The 22,487-nt window shown below is 45.5% G+C and overlaps 1 protein-coding gene across 3 annotated transcripts in view; it reads right to left on the reverse strand.

Moving 5' to 3' along the window:
- The window catches only part of ZDHHC14 (zinc finger DHHC-type palmitoyltransferase 14), a 266,206-nt gene that overhangs the window by 47,293 nt on the left and 196,426 nt on the right, over positions 1-22,487 (reverse strand). The window lies entirely within an intron of this gene.

Genomic DNA, 22,487 nt, shown 5'->3' on the forward strand with positions numbered 1-22,487 from the left:
TCTCCACAGAGTAAAACAATTATCCTCTGAGTCTGAAAAACAAGCTCGTGCTATCCACTAACACCCCTCAGAAACGTCTCCATTCTTCTCTAGAAATTCCAGGCCTTGAAATCAGTATCAACACCACCTGACAGTGGGATGGCTTAAAGATCTGTAGGGCTTTCTGGTTTTTAGTGCTTGTTTGCATTTGCTTACCCCACACTGGCCCTGGGAGACAGGCAGCACAGGTCCCCAAGTACAGGGGAGGAGAGTGAAGCTGGGAGCCGGGCTGCATTGCCAAGGCCCTGGCTGCTCCGGGCTGGGTCTGGGCCAAGAACCATTTTTGATGTCCCGTTGCTGTTTTCCTCATGTTCTCCACACTCTCGAGTCACATGTTCCTTCACGTCCCATTACTGTGTTTTTTGAAGGCTTCGTCAATTTATCCCCAAAATGAAGGTTTCAGAAGTGAGTTATCTTGTGGGTACATTACACGTGTAAATCTAACAATTCTAAGGCTCTTCTAAACCTCTTAATCTGACTACATACATACACAACTGGAAAGCTGTGTTCCTGATGGGCTCGCTTTTCCGGAGTAAGCACACTTCTATGATCTTGTAGCAAAGACCCGATGTCATCTCCGGCACAGAGCTGTGTCGATGAGCAGGATACAATGACTCAATGGAGTGGATGATGATTCCCTTGGAAAGCAAACTCCGATGTGTTCAAAGTAGTAATCTTAAAAAAGAAATTTATCCGGAATGAAACCTTTTTGCAAAGCTTCTGAGACGTTTCATTTTTCTTAAGTTGAAACTGTAGACCCAACTTCATTATGAGTAGTGTTGAAACATAAGACCAGTGCAAGGAAAGGATAGCAAATATGTACTGTGCTTTATACACTTTAGGGTGCTTTCCCGTGTAACGTCTCATCTGGTAATATAACCGCGTCCACACCGTGTCTCGTGGCTACCACTAATGCCTGTGTGTTACAAGATGACGCAGACAGATGTGGGACAGGAGAGCGAGAGGGGCCCATGCTCCCCCTCCAACCCTTCTTCAGTCACGTGGCTGATATTCATATTTATAATATTCATAGTTGTCCCCAGTGTTGCATTTCTAAATGGTGGGACCCTGCGGCACCCTCCCTGCCCAGCACTCTCAGAATCAGGGGTTCTGGTGGCTCAGTCCAGTCATCCTGGGGATAAGTCCTGGCTGCCCTACTTCGCAATATAGAATAGAAGAAAAGCCAGACTCAGAAGGGCCAAAGGGATATTTGATGCTCAGAAGTCCTCTGTAGGGTTTTCCAAAATTCTCATAGCATGCTGTCACTCTGCAGAGATGTTCAGCCCCCTCAAGTATCTGCATCTCCAGCTGCTTGTGTGATTGGCATTCTAGGACATGTGCTTGGGATTCCACAGTCCCTTTGTCCCTGTGGTTCAAGGTTTGATGATCTGGTGCAAACATCCAGCTTTGGGAGGGGACAGTTGGGTGTAGGTAACCCAATCATTCCTGTTGAGCACAAGGCACTGAGGGTGTGTTTGGATGATACTCATCCCAAGCTCCTTTACTCTTCTCAGATACTTTCGCCTTGACTGAGCTCTTGCTATCTTTCCAACTGACCGCTAGGCATTCCTATCTACCTGTCTCGTAGGCACCTCACCTTTAGTGGGTCCAAAGCTACATTCATTATGCTTCCCTGTTTGCTCTTCTCACCACCAGCCTCATCTTAGCAAATGGCACCCTCAAGGCATCTAGTTGCCCAAGGTAGAGAATGCATTCCTTTCTGCCCCCGTACTCATTCTTCACGTCCAGCTGGCCAACAGGATTGCCCACTGTATTCCTGCTGTCTTTTCTATGCTTCTGCTCCGTCTCTGAAGGCTGTTGCTGTGCATATGCCCTTATCAGCCCTTTCGTGAACCACCGTAAAACCTTCCTGGGGCACCCCATCAGTGCGTGCTCCACATGGTTGCTAGAAGGACCACCCAGAGCAAATAAGATCACATAAGCCCTTTGCTTGTACCCCCTGTGTGGCTCCTGATGCTGGGACCTCCCTCTCTTCATTGGGTGCAGCCTCGATGTGACGCAGAACTGATGCGTTTCCAGACTGAGCTCCTTGGGTGCTGGGAGGTCCCTCCCCCCAGTCATTCGCCTTTTCTTCCCTTTCAACTAGAGCAGACAGACCTCTATCGGTTTTACATATCGAGTTTCCCCATTTTCTCTATTCATGTTCCACTTTCTAAAATGGCCCACTGCTCACAACCACACACACACACACACACACACACACACACACACACACACACACTCTCTTACAATGAGCTAGTCAATGTTCCCTGTAATTATTCCAAGCAGTCCCAAGTTAAGATCCCAGTATGCGTGGTATCCCGCTGTTGTAAAGCGACAGCTTGGTGGTGCCCCGTTGAAAGGACACTGGATTCTCAGGAGAGAGGACCTGCGACCTTAATCCTAAAGGCCGATTTGGCCATGTCCCTTAGGCAGGTTTGTGGGTCCCAGCAGCTGGATATACTGTAAAAGTTTCTTTCTAATTTTAATTCTAATATTAAAATCACATGGCTAAATACAAATGTCAAGAATTGAAGTCAATTGCGTCCACCCTACACAAAATTAGAAGTCCTGGCAGGCTTCAGCAGTAGAAACTATAAATAATTTATAAGAACTGGATCTCTTATAGACCTAGGTTAGGCCCAGAATGAACCGGTGCCCCAAAAGCACTCAGACTACAAAGTGCTACATAAATACTCCCCCTCCCACCAGAATCAGATCAGCCCAGACTTCTCAGACACTAAATATAGTGGGTTGTCTTCTTGTTGGTTGCTGTTGTTTATAAAAAGCATGTCAGCACTTCATTGAGTCACTGTGGTCTAGCCAGTGGATCGTTAATCACTTTTTTAATCCAAGGCACTCAAAAAAACAGGCCAAAGGTTCTATCTAATCGTCAGGATTGCCTACATAATTTGTGGGGCCCACTTCAAAATGAAACTATAGGGCATCTTATAGATAAATTCGTAAGAGGGGCGCCTGGGTGGCTAAGTTGGTTAAGCATCTGACTCTTGATTTTGGCTCAGGTCATGATCTCAGTGCCGTGAGATCAAGCCCCGAGCCGAGCTCTGGGTCACCTCTGTCCTGGGTGTGGAGCCTGCTTAAGATTCTCTCTCTCCCTCTCCTTCTGCCCCTCCCCGCCCCCCACTGGCACATGCACAGGCTCTCTTTCGATCTCTCTTAAAAAAAAAAAAAAATGCATAAGAATTTCAAGACAGCAACAGCAGAGCATTAAATTGACCTTGGATCCTGCACAGCCATGAAGTCAGACCTGCTAACTGCCACAGGTTTATGGTCTGGGAAAGTGATTTTCTAACTGAGAAAGATTAATGGCTAGAAATTCCACCAGATTGTCTGAAAGGATTTACAAAGGGCATCTAAAAGCAAAGTACAGCAGGGATGCAGTGATGAACTGCTAAACTTGTAGTAGGCTAACATCCCATCCCACGTGGAGAGCCTAGGGGCAAGTGGAAAACTCCTCCTGGCTGACAAGCTGGAGCTACGGATGTCAGTTCCAGCGGCCAGGCCCCGGGAGGCTCGTGCTGCTGGCCCGGGGCTGGGGGAAGGTGTGACCGAGGACAGTATGACAGGAGTGAGGTTAATGAGGGAAGAGGGATGACAGGAGGACTCAGGAGGAAGCAAAGCCTAAAACCGCCCCCTCTTGGCTACTGTTCCCCACCAATATCAGAAACTCAGGTTTTGACCTCTAGGGCACGGGTTCTTAACGCTTTTTGTTCCCAAATGCTTTGAAAATCTGATGAAAACTGTGCCCCCTCCCCCCCATGCACTCATACACAGCAGTTTTCATACAACTTCCCCAAGCCTGTTCTTAGACCCCAGGGTTAAGAACGGCTGATCTATGGTTTACTTGGCTGAAAATGAAGTAACTCATTTCAAACAACAAATTTTCGAGTTGAGTTGTTCTAAGAAGGCAGGCAGGCAGGTGCCTACCTGCTAATGGGTCTGCTAAATGTGTTGTACTCGGGTCCTGAAGTACAATGCCCTAAAACCCCAAGCCAGCTGGAGGCTGGCTCTCTGCTCACCCTGCATAACTCCCCACCGCCGCTGCGCACCCACAGAGAGTGGGAGCGGCTTTACTTACCAGAAGAGCCTATGTTTTATTCAGGGTTTTCCAAACCGAGGGCTGTGATTAAGTAGTGGGTCACAAAATTAATTTAGTTGGCCGTGACCAGCATTCAAATTTTAAAAAAGGAAGAAAAATAGCCTAGAAAATATCAAGGCATCTCACATAATCAAGTTACTGTTTCATGAAACATTATCTGAGCATTTGTATACATTGAGTGCCGTGTATATGCATTTCTTACTGTGAGTTGTGGGGACGAAAAAAGTTTGAAAGCAACTACTGCTTTCTTCAGATTTGTAGCTGGCACATGCCAGGCCCTCAAATACTTGCCCAGTGAATAAATGTATGTAGATATCAGATCTGCAAGAGGCCGAAATACATTCTCAAATCATGCCATTTCCATCCTCCCAGAGCTGTATCAGGGTTATCTGTTTCTGATCAAACTTCTACTTTCTAATTCTTTATCCTTTCTCTCGGAGTCTGAAGATGTTCATTTCTACTTCTAGAACTCTGAGAGTCTGAGGGTGCGGCAGTAAGTTTTATTTAGTGTAGATTGCAGGAAGGAAACTTTTTTGTTCCAGTTGAGAGCACTAACCTAGTCATAGAACCAAAAAAGTAATATACTTTTCTTTTAAAAGAGAAAGGTAAAATGGAGAGATGAAGGTAGATACAGCCAGAGGAATGTTTGTCTGTTTTTTTTTTTTTCTTTCCTTGCCTCCTTTCCTTTGCCCCCTCTATCAACAAATATTAACTGAGCAGCTGCATGCCAGGGAAGGGGCCAGTTGCTGGGAATATGGAACGAGAAAAATAGACACTGCCTGCCTTCATGGAGCGCACACTCCAAACTCCAAATACGCCTTCAGTGTATCGTATCAGGACGGCCTGGGTGCATGAAGGCAGAGTTCAGAAAGCCGTGGGAGGCTTCCCAGGTCCCTCCCCGAAAGGTGGGCTGGAGTTCACAGAGGGGACTGTGGCTTATTCCAAGAATGGAGAAAAGGACAGGGGGCCACACCGGAGGGGTGGGCAGGGCACACATCTTGCCGACCGGGTTAAGGATGTTGGCCTCCTTCCTAGTAGCCACCTGCAGGAAGGCACTTTTAAGAAGGGTCAGGTGATCACATTCTGTTTGGAGTCACAGAGGGTGGATCGGACAGGGAGGAGAGACGGATGGCGGAGGCCACCAGGAGACCCCTGGTCAAGGTGAGAGGTGATGGCAGCTTGCCGCTGGCCCTGGCAGAGCAAAGAGGGGCGGACAGGGGTGGAGCTGGGACCCGCCTGGTAAGACAGAGAAGCATGGCGGAGGAGGAAGGAGTCAAAAGTGGCCCTTAGGTGTTTGCTCCTCGAAGTGTGACCCACAAACAGTTTGGCTCTCAGCAAGGTGGGGGTCACGGGAAAAGCTGATGTGGGATGTCTCTGAGCCGAGGTCTGAGCTAGAGCCACCAACTTGAGGGAAAGACAGCCTTCAGGAAGACAAAGGGAGCCGACTCAGAGCCGAGCACACACTCCCCAGGGGCAAAGCCAGGAACCACACACATATCAAGGGAGACAGCAAGTCAAAAGGATACACGTGGTGGTGGTGGCGGTGGTAGGGCGGGGGGGGGGGCAGTGAGACCCAATAGAAACAGACTTTCATGAGGTATTTGCTTGTGGCTTTCCTGGGAGTCGGAAAAAAGTATTTTTAAGCGGAGTTGCAGTTTGATAATTATAGGCAGAAATGAGGCGAGCACTCCTTGGCCAGATAAAAATAAAACCCATGGCCAGCGACCACTCTCCTCTGGCTTAGGTCCAGTCTACCTTTGCCTCAGAAGAAGGCCTTTGAGCAGCTCACACAGACACCGGGCTGGAGTCCCATGGGGCCCAGCCAGGGCAGGCAGAGACAGGGCCCCAGGGCCCCAGAAATCCTGTTGTTGAAACATTCCTGTTGCTGGGGGATGCGCCTTCCAAAGATCTCATCAGACACATGGTCTCTCTTTTTTGAAAACCATTTTTAAATGAATGTGCAGAATAAAAAAAGACACATTTAAAAATGATTTTAAATGCGTTATTGTAAATCATCAGAGTCCTCTAACAAAGCATTTTTTCTCAAGTGCAGATATAAACTACTTCCCCTCTCATGTGAGAGTATCTGACCCAATCACCCAGAAAGTCGCACAGGGTGGGGCCCTTGCAGGGTTCTGTTTCCTATCGTGGTTATATTTTCATTCCATGGTTATAAATTGGAATTCTGATTATGAATTGGCTGCCCAAGGAGCCTGGCCACAGGCAGAGAAAGGGCTGGTTTTGCATGGTGGGAGAACTCTGGCCCCTGGTACAGGAAGTCACAGTCATTTGCTGAAAACGAACACAGTGGCATCCTGGCTTTGCTCGTTCAGTGTGGGAGCTTGGCTAGCAATGTCACAAAGGGATGGCTCTGTCCCCCCCACACACACTGGCAGAACCCGGACCTCACTCCTACGAAGTGCAGGCTCTGAGACCAAGGCTGCTCACCTCACCTGCCTTGTCTCATTCGGGGTGTGAGCCCTCCCGCCATCACAGCCTCACGTGCCATGACTCACGAGAACGAGATGTGTGACCTCACTCAGACTTGGTGGCCCGGGCAGGTTACTTGATTATTCCCACTCTTAGGTCCAGATGGTCTCAGATCGACCCAGTTCAGCTGTCTGCGGACAATGGGTTGTAAGGGGGCTGGGGCCTCTCCTTGGGCAGCAATGATGCCACCAAAGGATCCCTTTGGGAATCTGAAGCCCCCCGCCCCACAGGGATGAGAATGATGAGGACTCACCCTACAAAGTCATGGGCAAAAGTTCTAAAAAGGTATGTTAGGATGTTGTTTCCCAGTTTTCTCTCCAACAGACTGCTGATGAATTTTAGCCAGAAAGTCAAGGACAGGTTGGACGCTGGTCCAGCCGGGATCCACCTCTGGGGGCCCCTTGCTTGCCCCTGACACCTCAAGGCAAGGCTCCCACTCCTCCTGTCCTCGCTTACACGCTTGCCCACAGTCCCACCTTTGCCCACGGACCATCCCTTGTCACCTGTGGGCTCAGCCCCTAGCAGGCTTCTGACCCCAGCGCCACCGAGGCCCCACCACTCACCACCCCCCCTTCCCCCGTTTGCCTTTTTTGCTCCCTCTTCTTTATTTCTCTTCCTGTGATTTTTCTAGCACTTCCCCACCCTCTTTCCTTTCTTCCCTCTCTGTGTCTGACTTCACAGACACCAACCGACCACTCCTGGCTAGACATCATAGCCCTGGCTCTCTGCAGCTGGTCCCGTTGTTTCTGGGTCCTCATGTTTAAGCGGCTATGGATCGAGTTCTGGACCAAGAGCCAGAGGCTTCCAGGCAGTCAAACTGAGTTATGTACTGTACAGGCTCAGGTCAGCGTGCCATGATTCAATTAAAACATGTGAACTCCATTTTTCTTTAAAAGCATTAATGTTTAACATGGGGGAAATAATCATACTTTCAAGAGATAAAGGGCTCAAACACTCATTCCCCTTTTGCTCCAACGCCATGAGTTCAATCAAGCACGGAGTCCTGCTGGCTCTTCCCCTGAAATATTTCTGGAATCCATCCATGCTGTCTTTCCATCTCCACGGTCACTTCCCTAGCCTGGGCCAAGGGACCCTGCCCCCAGCCCGGGGCAGCAGTCCCCCCCACCCATCTCCTTGGCTCTGTCTTGCCACCATCCAATCATTGTCGGTAATGGACAGAGGCACCTTCTGAAACACAGAGTTGATAAGGTCACCGTGCGGTCTCCTGCTCCTGGGGTAAGATGGAGACTCCTCCCCGGGTTTGGAAGGTGCGTGCCTACGCGCCTCTCGTTTGAGCCCTCGCTGCCTGGACGCCCCGCGTCAGCCCCCGCTGCCTGGACTCTCCGCGTCAGTCTCTTCCTCGTCCCTCCTTCTGCCTGACAGCCCAGTGCTTGTCCCGTGGTTCTCAGATTGGACGCTCCTGCCTCTGGGTTAGTAACCACGCCTGCGTGTTCCCACGTGACCCTGCACTTCCCCAGCATTCATCTGCCTTCCTGTTCCGTGGGTGCGTGCGTTCCTCGGGGGGCACCTGTAAGCTCCTTGCAGGCAGGACCCTGTTGACCACATTCACCATGGTCTCCCCAGTGCCTGCCTCACCCAGGGCCTGACAATCGACAGTCAGTAGATACTCCTTCCACAGCTGAAAGAAGTGTTTACACAGTCACGCGTACAGCCCTAAAGGATCATGAACCTACAAGCCCACTGCTTCCCTGAGCAAATTTTAATAATTCCGGGCACACACGCAGGCGACTTTCTAACCTACAGCAAAGATTCAGCGTGATCAAAGATGGAAAAAACAGTTTTTTTGTTCAGCTAATTGGACTGAAAAACAAACCTAAAATCAGTTACCAATTAGCAATGGTTTTTCAGGCACAAACCGCTTGTAGAAAACTCGTTACTTTTATCATGTGATAAAGGGCATACTGTTCTATTACAATATTGTTGTGATTTAACTCCTAAGAGTCAAGAATATGCTCTGTAATACCACCTTATTTTTGCCCACTTTCAGTGGAAAGGTATGTAATACAAACCATTCTGCAACGCATATGGGGCTGGGAAATGATCTTTGCTTCAAATTTAAGACAATGCCAGATTATCCTTTGTGGGGAGGTTTTAATTTCTTTAACAACACCAAGTGTTCTTTTCTTCCCAGTATTTCTCAGCGGTATAAAGGGATCAAGACAAGAACAATGGGAAGGAAGGGATTCTCAACAACTTTTAAGTAACTTTCAAGATGGATTCTGTCTACCCAAGAGCACAGAGAGGCCATGAAGACGAGGCCCACACAGCAAATCCTGCTTCTGAACCGGCCCGCCCACCTCACAGGAAGCTGTGTGTCTCTGTGCTGCACACCTGCATTTGGATCGAGAGAGAAAGAGGAAGAAAAAGAGGAAGGAAGAACAAGCCCAGTGTCATTTGTTTTCTTAAAAAACAAACAAAAAAAAGCTTTTAAAAATGGCATTCTTGGATGCCTGGGTGGCTCAGTCGGTTATTCGGCTCAGGTCATGATCTCGGGGTCCTGGGATCCAGCCCCGCATTGGGCTCCCTGCTCAGTGGAGAGCCTGATTTTCCCTCTGCCCCTCCCTGCTGTGCATGCGCTATCTCAAATAAATAAATAAAACCTTAAAAAAAAAAAAAAAAGCCCAAACCAAAAAACAAACGGCATTCTTAAAAAAAAATTGCTGTTATTACTTGAAAAAAGAATCAACACAATCCATCTGGTGGGTGGTGGGGTGGAGAGAAGATGTTACCTGTCGTCCTCGGAAGTCTATTTTCTAACAAGTAAAGAGTCTAAACAAGATTTAACCAAGGGTTCTTAACTTCTCGTGTGTGCTATGAACCCTGTCTGTAGCCTCATGGAGCTTATGGACCCCTCCTTCCCCGTGTGCTTTTAAATTCATAAAATACATGAGAGGACAAAAGAAACCAATACTAAGTATTATTTTGAAAAGAATTTAGAGTTATGACATAATAAAGTGCATGTTTATTTATTAATATGCCAAATAACAGAAGCTATAGTTTATCAGCCACCGTAATTGTGAAACAGCGACAAATGGAAACGTTAGTCTGAATATCTGCAACCGTGAAGGCATCAGAAAACGTCTGTGGTTTCTAGTGGTGACTAACACTACTCATGTGGTTTGTGGCCCATATTCATGATTGAAGGAAATACTAAATTTCATTGAGAGGTTCATGAGAATAAAGATGTGATTGTTTTTCCCATCCAAGCTCACAGATCCCTGAATTCCATCCACGATGCCCAGATCAGGAATGAAGCAAACTCTAGAAGCAAGGTGCTTGGTCCCTGGTCAGGCCCTGTCCTTGGAGGGAGCCAGGCCCGTGGAAGAAGCTGCATTTCTGCAGCGGGGGACCACAACCCTGGTCTGCCCATCCTCACGGCAACTGAGCTCTGACCCTGAGCTCGTCGGGGCCTTGCTGTATCCAGGCCGTCGGGGTGGATCACTGAACTCTCTCCCATGTGGGGCTCACAGCTTCCACTCATGTTGCTGGTACCTTCTGATCCAAGTAAGCAGCTCGCCTCATTAAACCTCTCCCCTTGGATCTTAACGGACCTGAGCCCTGAGAAGGCCCCATCCAAGTATAAAAAGTCTGTGGTATGTCAATTCAGGGGGTAATGTAACCATACAGTACAGTTTCGGGAAGGTACTATAACTATCATATGCACACACGAGAGATTTTTAATGATTTAAAGTTCTTACACATGTCCCTTGTCTTGTTAACCTTTCAATAATCCCGGGACAATAACTAGCATGCTGAGTTTACTTAAGACCGTGCATGGGTCCAGTGAGGCCATGGCAGACACTCACCCTCTCTACTAATCCTGGAGCCTTCAGAAGCTCTTAGAGGCCGGTGAGCAAGGGTGACTGATCTTCCTACTCTCCCTGCACGCCGCAGCCCTGCCCGGAGCCCAGGCACAGAGCCGCACTCAGTGTTGGATGAGCGGCATGTTTCTACCAGGCTGGGGTAGAGGTTATTGTCTTTCCTCCCATGTTAAAATCTTACCGTCCACCTACTGCTCACCTTCCGGCTCAGCTGAGTTTCTCCTTGCCCTGCATCTGTGCGTTAGAGCTTTCCCACAGGGCTTGGGGGGGATGCCTTCTCGTTCAGGCTACTAGAGTCTTGCTGTGTGACCATTTGCAAGTTCCTGCCCTCTCTGAACCAGAGTTCTCTATCCAGCGAGGGGGATGCTCTCCACCCCGACTAATGCACAGGGTGGTTGTGAGCAACAGACGAGAGAACATATAGAACCACCTCCTAAAGTAAAAGGCCCTACATAAATACATGATGTTATCATAAAAATTTCAGTATACATTTTTTGTGTATTCATTTCCCTCCCTTAATAAAAAAATATAATAATCTCATGTTTATAGGCACATCAGTAATTTTTTTACATTACTAATTTTTATTTATTTTATTCTTTTAAAGATGTATTTATTTATTTTTAGAGAGAGAGAGCATGCGTGCAATCAGGGGGTAGGGCAGAGGGAGAGGGAGACAAGCAGACTCCCCACCGAGCAGGGAGCCAGACGCGGGGCTCGATCCCACGACCTTGAGATCATGACCTGAGCTGAAATCAAGAGTCGTCTGCTTAACCAACTGAGCCACCTAGGCACCCCAGATTACTAATTTTTAAATAAGTGATTCTTCTTCCCCTTTTCCCAACTTAATCTTTCCATGTCAATTAGTCTTTTATTTAAAACACTTTTCAACGTTTTGAAAATAAATCGTAACGTATTCTGACAAACCAAATTATTTTCATTTTCTTTTTAATGTACAAACCTGTACTAAGCTTTCAAAACAAGAGCGCACAGGCTATTGGTCACTATCCAAGTGTTCAGCCTTTAACAGCTCAGTCCTGTCCGACTGCTACTGAGAGTGGGTGGAATTTTGTGAAACATTAATTCTTTAACACCCAACAGCAAGCAGCTAGATCAGCTGATCGGCCTCAGGTATGTTGGAAGAAGAAACTTCATGGCTAGTGATGCATATTTTATCCTTTGCCTCCCTAACTCCCAAATCCATTGCTGGAGGACAATTTCAATTTTGGGCAGCTAAAGAAAACAACAGACTGTTGGACTATAAGACATTGTATACTGTAAAAAGATGGATAGACACGCAGCCTTAGAAACTGACTGGTCTTCAGTCTTCGAGTCTCCCTGAAGGTGATGGATTGGATAATTTCAGCCAATACTCACTTTCCTCCCTCTTGAGTGGAGTATCCTTCCCTGGCCCACTGACGGATCATGGTCATGGTCATAGGGTCATCTGCCTTGTTTGGCCAATGGAGGCTTAGCACATGTGCTGTAAGCAGAGGCCTTAGGACATACTACTTGCTTTGGTGCCCCATCACGCGCTCCAGTGACCCCCATGTGAGGAGAACATGCCCTTGCCAGCTGCAGTCCCATCAGCCTGGGTCCTCAGAATCGGATTGGAGGAGAAGACTCACCCTCGTCAATGCCTAGAGCCAAGCCTGGCCAGTTCCCAGAACTGCCCCACAGGCACACGAGAAAGAGAAATGCTATTTGTTAAAAGCCATGGAGATTTTGGAGGGTGTTTGTCATACAGTGTCCCTGGATAGTAGCTAACTAATATATCTCATCGACTCACTTTACACTATGTGAGATTAGTACTCCTAAGGCCAGATTTTGATCATCTCCATTTCCTGTTCCAGCATTACATGCTAGTGGCTGAGTCTGGTCCCTCCTTCTTGGACAACATCCGGGGCCTCAGGGAGGCTGCCATCTGATTTTTCCAGACTTTCCTCCCATCCCATCCCTTTGGGAGAATTCATCTGAAATGACCATCCTAAGGTCAGACTAGATATCCTGAGTGTTACGGACTTGTCAAATACTCTTTATGGTGTTAGTGAACTTTTCATATGCAGGCAGAAAACTTCTCAAGGGCAGGAGGCCTGTCTTGTACTTCTTTGCGCTCTCCTTCCACGTAACAGACAGTCTGTTGCTGGAGGCCAGTTCCAATTCTAGGCCACTCAAGTCAACAGCGGATTATTATGAATACATACTTTTGGGTTAGCTGTAAATGGTTACGTTACTTCTACCCCTGTTGGCAAACTGCGTCAACACCCTCCTCAGACATCCAAAGATGGCCCTAAGGGGAGCTGGAGGAGAAATACAGCCTTATTGATGAGTTTTCAACACTTCTAATGCATGGCTTCTAGCAGGCCCTAAAGATGGCAGCTACTTATTAATATTAACATTTCAAGGTGGCAAATCACCTTAGCAGTTTCTCTTCCAGAAGTGGCTGCCTCCTGTAGGAAGCCTCACGGCTGGCCTGCTCTCTGTGAGAGATGAGCAGTTCCTGAGGCTTCCACATGGCCGACCTCCAGGCTGGAACCCTGCCTGTTCCCCTGGCTCTCAGCCTTGACTGCGACTAAGAACCCCCTGGGAGCTGTTCTAAAATGCAGACTCCAGGGCCCACGTAGTCCATCTTAAAGCATTTATATGTACTTCCACGTACTTCCACCTATAACAAATATGTTATGAAGTAGATTCTTCTGCAAGATGAAGGACTTTGAGGAGTTTCATTTTATTTGGGTTATTGCCTCAAAAGCACCTCTGGACCCTCAATGTTAATGTTTTTTTGGAAGAAACTCCTGGAAGCAGAATGCAGAGGACCGCATCGTGGGGAGAGCATGCTGAGGAAGAGATTGCCAGGGAAGAGCCTGGCTACTCGGCTGGAACAAGAGGGTGGCTCCAAGCTACGCTGTGAAGGCTCCACGGAGGACGGTGCAGAGCCAAGAGAAGAGCTGAGGCCAGCCGGGGCGTCCGGAGAAGGGGAGCGGGTGTGATGTACGGGACGTGAGAGCCGGCAGGAACAGACAGAGCAGACAGTGTGGAGGCAACCAGAAACGGTTTTCATGTGATGCAAGAGGAGGTAACAAGACTTCCAGGAAAGAATGTCTTCTTACTGTCAAGTGAGTCAGGAAGATTACTTGGAATTCTGTCATCTGTCACCTGAGTTAATAGCACTGAATCATTGTTAATGAGAGACTTCATTAAAACCCCCCTCTCTTTCTGAAAAAGGACTCGAGCTGTTTATAAGCAAACCAGGAATAAGTTAGCGCCAAAAACACACGCCCCCCCCCCCCCGGTCTAATGTACATTGCTCAGAGGTGGGTAAATCTGGCTCTAAACTTCTGATATGACTAAAACCTTTTATGAACACATGGCAGTTTTCTGCACAGTTGTGAACTGAATTCCGGCTCTCTCCCCAGTCCTGCAACGTGTGAGTTACATCACAATGATGGGAACAGTCCCTGATGTGCTCTTCATTTCACAAGCCCCCTTAAGCCCTCGGGCCACTACAACAGACTAGCCGTGAAACCCTCCAAGTTCGTTTTCAGCTAAAAGATCTCATGACTGTATGTATTCACTTTGAGTCAGAGGCAGGCGCACAATTATCAGAGGCATGCAGGAACTTTCCAGAACTGTTCATGAAGAGGAGAAGGTGAAAGCAGGACTGGTGGCTTGGATCCAAAAGCATTAAGGAGATTGTTTGACAGAGTTTGAAATTTAGTTACAGGACTTGTGACTTCAACCAAAAAGGATAAAACTCTGGACACTGAGAAAAAACTGACAGGCGAACAGGAAGGGGCTAGATGTCCTAAGGAGCAGAAGAACTCAGCCCGTGTGCCACTGCAGAAAGCTCGGAGGCAGCCCCCACAGGAGACTAGAGTAAATAGCTCCCCCCAATCTCAGGAGATTGGCCTTCTGGACTGCTTTCAAGCATCCCCGCAAGTCTCTGAGCCTCCGTCCTCCTGTCTGGTCTGCCTGCTGTGTCGACCCAATGGGTCTCCTGCCCTCCTGCAACGCAGTAACCCCTGCTTATGCTGTATGACTCAGCATAGGGACCCCCCGCACTGTGAAGTCTGGGCTCCCAAAGACCCCTCCCTGTGGCACTTGCCATACTCCACTGCGTTGGTGATCTCTGCCTTCCTCACCGGACGGTAAGACCCTTCTGAACGAGGACTGTGCATTCTGATGATCACTTTAGGGATTTGGAAAATTTAGAAATGACAATGAAGAAATCATTCACACACATATGTACACGTGTAGGGGGGCCCCCAAGTCACTTTCTGCACCTGGTCTGTGGGTCAGGACCTCATGATATCTAATAGTACAGGTCTCCTTGCATTGCTCTCTCCCCACAATGTTATTGGTTATTATGGCTGGCTTATTCTTTTGATTGAACTGTGCAATTATTTGATCTTGTCCCCTGCCTCAAATTGGTTAAATTTATAAGGAAGTTTGTGGAGAGAATGTATCTTGATTTCTATTGTGATTCCTAAGTGATATATGGCCACCTACTTTAATGTATTGATTTGGTAACTAATAACCCTACTGAATTAAAAAAACTAGTTCTAATGTTTGTCGATACTAGTTCTAATGTTATTACTGGTTTTCTTGTCTTCTACAAGGAAGGGATAATTTTGCCTGCTTCTTTTTGATAGTTCATATTTATTTGATCTCATCTTACTGCATTAGTTAGAAAAAGCTAGAAAAATGTTAAATGCTAGCAATGATAGTGAACATCCTAATCTGTTTCTAACGTTAATGTAAAATACCTCCAGTGTTTTGCCATAAAGAAGGTGTTAGCTTTTCTCATCTTTACAATCATGTTAAAGGAAATTCTTTTTTTATTAGTTTTTTTTATAACTGCCTAGCAGTTGTACATTTAAACAACATCTCCCTTGGTCCCCCACCCCCCATTTTACTCTGTTTTTATGAGTATGGCTATTCTAGATTCTACATATAAGTGGTATCATACACAATTTGTCTTTCTCTGACTTATTTCACTTAGCATAATGTCCTCGAGATACATCCTTGTTGACGCAAATGACAGGGTTTCCCTCTTTCTCGTGGAGGAGTAATATTCTATTGTATGCCTATACCACCATCTTTACCCATTCATCCATTTCCATTTCTTGGCTATTGTGATTAATGCTGCAATGAACACGGGACTGCAGATATCTCTTCAAAATGCAGTAGCTTTAAACAACACAAATTTAGTGTCTTGAAATTTCAGTGGGTCAGGAGCTTGGCTCAGGGTCTCCCAAGGCTAAGATCAAGGTAAAGGTGGGGGGTGCAGGTGCCATTGGGCTTGGGTCCTCTTCCTTCCAAGCCTAGTGCAGTTGACAGGATTCATTTCCTTCTCAGCTTTCCCACGTGGCCCCCTCAATCTTCAAGCCAACCTTGCAGGATGAATCCTTCTCCTTCTTGGAATCTCTGCTGTTTGCTCTGAAGGGCTCTTGTGATTACACGGGGCCCACCTGGATCGTTACTTGACCTCAGTTAATTGGTAACCTTATTGGCATCTGAAAAACCTCTTTGTCATGTGAGGTGACCTAACTATGGGAGTAATACCATGGTATGGAGATCATGGGGCCCAAATTCTGCCTACCAGACCTCCCAATCTTGGTTTACCAAGTTTTAGAGTTAGAAATGGGTGCCAAATTTTATTAAATCTCTTTTTATTATTTATCATGATCATAGACCTTTTGGCCTTTGACCTATTGATATAATAAGAGACTTATTAACATTTTTAAAAATTGCATTCCTGGGATATGCCTTTCTATGTCAAAATGACAAATTCTCTTATTATCTTATGCTGCTAGATTAAATTTGCTATGTTATCATGTTGACCTTTATATACATTTATTAATGAGAGGTTTTTTTCATGTTGTTTTTATCAGATTGTAGTGTTAGGTTTATGCTATCTTGGTGAAATGAACTGAAAAGCTGTCCAAGCTGCTCTAAGATCTGAAACACTATTCAGGGCACTGGAAGTAAGATTGTTTGGTTCTGGCATCTTTCTTGGATGATTCTTCAGTAAATTACTCAGTTTTTCATTATGAGTAGTCTATTAAGTTTCCACTCATTCTTTGACTCATTTCCCATAAAATGTTTCACAGATTTTTCAAAGCCATCAGCGTAGAGTTATGTAATATGCAAACTAATGTAATTATTTTCTAATAACTAAAAAATTCACCTATCTTTGTCTTATTTGAATCTGTTATTTCCACTTTCTTGTTATTTTCTCTTTCAGTCTTACCAGAAGTTTATCTTTACATTGTTTATTTTCCAAGAATTAGAGATGGTATCATATTTATTCTTCTGTTTTTCTAGGTCATTAATCATTTTCTTCCTGTTTTTCTTAAGTTTATTTTGCTATTTTTTTTCTATCTTCTTGAGATGGATGCTACGTTCATTTATTTGTTTCTAAATTCAGTTTTGCTTTTTGTACTAGATTTTAAAAAACCTTTTATTTTATTGGCCATTCACCATCTAAGTAAACTTCCTGTTTTTGGGGAGAATCCCAAAATAGGTGGGAGGCAGGACCCCACCCTCCCACCCCCGTTATAGAAGCTGAAAGTGGGTAGTTAACCTCTCCCACCTTGCTAGCTTCTTGGGTGTGGAAGTGAAACAGGCCCACGTGCTCCCACCCAGATGTCTGAACCCAGAGTCCTTGCAGATGGACAGAGTCACAGTTTTAAGCTGATAGCAGCAGCAGAATTAGAACTCCATGATGGTGCAACAAACATTTTGCTTGTGGTGCTTGTGCCTCCCTGTGACATCCTCTTGCAGTTGTGACCGTTTGCACTCAGTCACTCAGCCTTCCCTGGCTCTTCCTGGTTTCTGAGCCTGGTTCTCAGGCTTCTCCTTCATTTTTATGAGCTACCTGACAGCTTTCCAAATAATTCCTTTTCTGCTTAGGTCAACTATTTTGTGTGTTTAAAATTGAGAATGCTAATAAGCATACAGTTTCCTTTTGCATGTTTCTTACTGTCATTTTCAATCTATTCCACAACTGATTTTGAGGTTTGTGTCTGAAGTTTAAAAAGTTTTTTAAAAATATCACAATTGGTCAGGTTTGTGAATTTGTCTTTTTGTGACTGATTTCTAGTTTTACTATTGTGCCATCAGATACGGTCTGTGCAATATCTGTTTTTAGAAAGCCAGGAATTTTTTGTGGCCTAGTAGGATTGATTATTAAATATTCCACACACAGTTTTAAAAAAAAGGTAAGTACATACTTTGTAGAAAAAAAGTTCAGCATATATGTATTAATTATATATTAGTATTCTTTATTTCCTTACTTGTATTTTACTTACCTGAACCATCAAAATTAGAAATATGCAATTGTTTCTCATTAGCATTATGTTTATACCAAATTATCCTCATCTTCTCTAATAATTTTTACTTTTGTATTTTGATGCAATGTTATTTGGTACATATATGTTGATGACTGAACTGTTAATTGTACTCTTTACCAGTGTAAAATTACTCTCTTTGGCTTATGCAACATAATAAGTACAATGATTTCTATCCTGAATTCTCTTTGAACTGTTCTTAGTAATGATCTTCGAGGACTTTTATTTTGATGTATCTAGCTACTAGTGCAGGGTCTGACACATAGGTGATTATTACATGCGACTGAAAAGGAAAGATATTTGAAACTGGGGGGCGGGGTACAGTAAAGCCCTGTTTGTTTTGGTTCTTGGGAGGATACAAATGCCAGCTCTCCCCACTCCCCTCAAATGATACACTTTCCTATGGTAAATTAATAGCCCTCTCACCATACTTAATAGTTAAAAAGAAATTCCAGAATGCAACTCCACACCAGAAGGCACCTGCAATTCCAAATCTCAAGATATTCTAAACCTCTTAATATTGAGCACAACCGTGAAGCAGTAACTCTAATGAGTGAGCTCTAATGTACACAGAGTGTACACAACAGACAAAATATCAGCAGTTGAGCTCAGAAAACCACATCACAGAGGAAGCAGCTGGCTCAATGGGAGGAAGACACTGTGGGGTGGGGTGAGAAGGGGAGTGTGCAGCACTCTCAGGAGAGAAAGAGCACAGCAAAAAAGAGACAGGGAATGAGAAGAGGAGTTTATAAGGATTTTTAAAGATGGTTGGTACAGCCCTACCAAAAACAAGAGTCACTGAACACCAAGTCCCTGTGTAGGGCCTCTGGGGGTTCTTTGTGCCACCTACACCAGAACTAATAGACGAGGACAGAACAAAATGGGACCAGGGCACCCCCTGTGTGAGGAAAGAGGCTGGCAGTGCTGAGCGTTCCCCAGGGGCCAACAAAGCCTGAGGGCTTCACATGCCCTTTTCTTTGTCCTCACAGCACTTCCGGATATGGCACTGCATATGCGGAGAGGGTCCTCCTTGCCCACGCAGGGCAGCAGGTCTGGGTCCCAGGGGGCTCCTGTCTCCAAAGGCCACCTCTGGGCCTCAGGCTAAGCTGCATTCTGCCTGGTCAGAGCCAGACAAACTCATGGTAGAGCAGGCTTACAAATGCTTGCGTGCACCATCTCATTGTTGAGCAAACTCAACTTAGTCCACAGTGTGTGATTAACCTACTTTCAAGTAAGTCCCTTTTAATTACAGGTTTAGATTGTATTCAGAATACCCATTTCCTGTGAAAGCTGCTGGCTATTGTGACAGGAGACCAGACACCACCAAAGGACAGACTTCCCTGAAATGTGGAGCAGACTCGGGGCTCTGGGATGTACACAGTGAGTTTGAGAGGCCCTCCCAAGCACACAGTTTGCTTTCCAGCACCTTCAGTTAGTCTCACTTTAATAATGATCTGAGGGATCCTGAGGATCAGAGAGAGCACAAGGGGCTCCAAGGCCCCAGATGTTGGTCATTTAAAAATATTGTATAACTTCAAAGATTGCCTGGATTAACAAATGAGCCAAAACACTCGGTTCCATATGTACAGAAACAACTGATGGCAATAGAGAAAAAGGACAAGACAGAAGACAGAGAAAGGTTCTGAGAGAGAGACAGAAACAGAGGTAAACAGAGACAAAACCAGAGGGGTGGGGAGGGTATAGTCACCTCTAGCACTGCAGGTCCTCTAAAGCACACCAGATTACAGGAAGACAAGGTGACTCCTACCACACTGTGAAGATGAACCTTGTTCTCTGCAGTTATTGGGGAGCGTTATGGCAGCATTTCCGTGGTTACCCATAACACTGAAGGCAAGCACTCACTGAGGCCCCAGTGTGCATCAGGTCTATATGGGGTCCTTGTCGGACATTATCTCACTTAATCCTTAAAAGAAACCTATGAGGTAGTACTATGGTTATCCCATTTTACAGATGTGGTAACTGTTGGGGATAGTGAGATAACCTACCCCGGTATGAATACCATGTAATGACAGGACCTGGATCCAGTCCCGGGTCTTGTGCATACTGCCAACCACTAGGCTCTGCTAACGCATTCTATATTTGCACCAGAGTGCTCTCCACGAAAGCTTTTCTCTCAGTCCTCAACTAAAAATACAGAGTCCCTACCAGTTTGCTCTTGTTTCCAACTTATTTAACAAAGAAAAATACTCTTCTGGACTGCCTGGGAAACTGCATTCTTCCTCTCTCCTCTCCCAGTGTAAAGCAACATTTAGTTGTGTACGTAGGAAGAACCAACCCAAACCCCTTCATTACAAGGGAAGGCAAGCCGTATGTGCTAACCCTGGCTTTCAGCACATCACTGTATGTTTCCCCTGGCTGCAAAAAGTCTAATTCTTTCAATAAAAACTTTCTATCTAAAAATAAAATCATGGCAAACTCTGCAATTACACTTCTGAGTTGGAGACATTTGCTTTCCACTCCACTTTCCCTGAATGTGGAAGAAGGTCCAATTTGCCGGTCCACTAATGGGTCACCCCAAAGGCCCATTTGTAGCATAATGAACTGGAAAACCAAAGCTATGTAGGTCTGAATCACTGTGTGGTTGTTCCAGGAGTGCTGTGAGTAGTTTTATTTTCAATCAGCTGGATGCTACTTATCTCACCTGTCATTTGTACACTGGGGCCCTAATCAAGGGTTGCCCCACTCCAGCCCCAGGACCAGCAGATGCTGCTTAGAGGCAGATGTTGGCAATGTGCTCTTTGGCCACTTTTCCTCCTCATGAGTCCACTCCCTAACTTTCCCCTTTCTTTGCCTTTCCCTCTGCTGTTCTGTGTCTCCTGATTATAGGACACCACCATGCTTATTTGGGGAGTGCTGGATTGCCACTGTGACTTGGATTTATCAGAAAGGTTGCAGAAGGGTTCCTAGACACTATAGACTGGTGGCTCTTACTTTCTCAGCTGGTAGCTTCCAAAGGCATCGTAGTATCGTAAACAGTTCTACTCGAGGAGAAGTACACAATTAACTGGGGTTGATATATAATTTTGGTTAGGGGATTTTACATCTAATTCATCAGGGTTATTTAAGGGACATGTATGTACACCTCCAGGTGTTGGAGGGAATGAATAAGATGATTATATGAGCTTTCGGAAAGTGTTTTACAATAATCTGAAGAGAATTTTAAAACACAATGAGCTGGGAAGGGTGTTTGATCATGATTAGGAGTCTAGCCTAGAGAAAGGAAACAGAAGATTGAGACCAGTTGATGTAAGTGAACAGTCAGGTATCTAGAAATGGGTAAACATTTTTATAAATAATAAAGAGAAGGAGGTGCCCAGTAAACTCTTTGGATTTGTAGATACCAACTCCCTACCTATAAATGCCTACTAGAATAAGTCACTAGACCTCCAGGAGAAGGCATGCAAAGTAACAGAAGAGTTTTTGGGAAAAGTGTAAGTTACATCATATAATGTTCCATCATTATTATCAAAATTATGACCCAAGCAAGGGTCTTGAGAATCCCTACAGGTTATTCCCTGAAGATATTTAAGCCACTGCAATGCTCTGACTTAAAAGCGTCCTCAAGATGGCCACTGGGGCTGAAGTCACCAGGAAGCCTATCAGAAATCTAACAAAGGCTGTCATGTGACCTAGAAATCCTAGTCTGCCCCCACATGGAGGACCAGGTGTGGTTTTGATCATCACACCCACAGAGGGCTACAGTAGATCAAGAAATTACCCAGAGAAAGCCAATCAAAAATCAAGGGAGCAGAAGTAATAACAAATGGCAACAACTATTACAGACACAACAGTAATATTTGCTCTACACCAGACACTATTCCAAGGCACTATTCCAGGCACTATTCCTTGTATTGATCCATTTAATCCCTCAACTGTCCCATAAAGTAGTTACTGTTATCAACCCCATTGTACAGATGAGAAAACTGAGGCATAGAGAGTTTACATAGCTTGTCTGAGTCACGATGCTAGTATTTGCACCCAGGCCTTCTGGTGCCAGATTCCCGGCTCTTGACTCAGGCTACTTGCAAAATGGTAAAAGACTGAACTGAATTCCATCCTCTTCTGCTTGGGGGAAAGGTTAAAAGTAATTTATCTAAGTTAATAAAACCAAGACAAGCCCTGATGGGAAAAACAGGGACTTTCTACCCAACTGTAGGTTTTTAAAGTTAGGATGAAGTAATTTTCAGACAAATAAAAGGAAAACAGTTTTGCACAGCAGAAGCGCATTATAACATTTTATTTTCCTCAAGAATTGAGACTACAAATTCTAACAGACTCAGAAAGAGTGCTGGCCATTGACGATGTGTTACTGAGGGGAACAAGGTTGGGTCTGAGCTAAAAGAGGATTCCCGGGCTTAATGCCCAGAATTATCCACGGTCATTTCTATTAGAGGCAGGCTATGGGACTGGAGAAATGTGGGTCTTTCCCAGTGGGCAGAGCCTTTGTGTCACCCACCCTTCCTGTGACCTGGGTCTTCTACCATCTCTTTGCCAACTTCATCTCTAAGAAGCTTCAGGCCAGGAAAGAAGATGGTCTGTGGGTGTGACCAGCAGCTCTCAAGTCTGAAGTGACAGGAAGTGCTTGTCAAGTAATTCCAAGGGGCTGAGACCCATGTCAGCCGTAAA

The sequence above is a fragment of the Zalophus californianus genome, chromosome 7 (assembly GCF_009762305.2).
Source record: "Zalophus californianus isolate mZalCal1 chromosome 7, mZalCal1.pri.v2, whole genome shotgun sequence".
Classification (NCBI taxonomy): Eukaryota; Metazoa; Chordata; class Mammalia; order Carnivora; family Otariidae; genus Zalophus; species Zalophus californianus.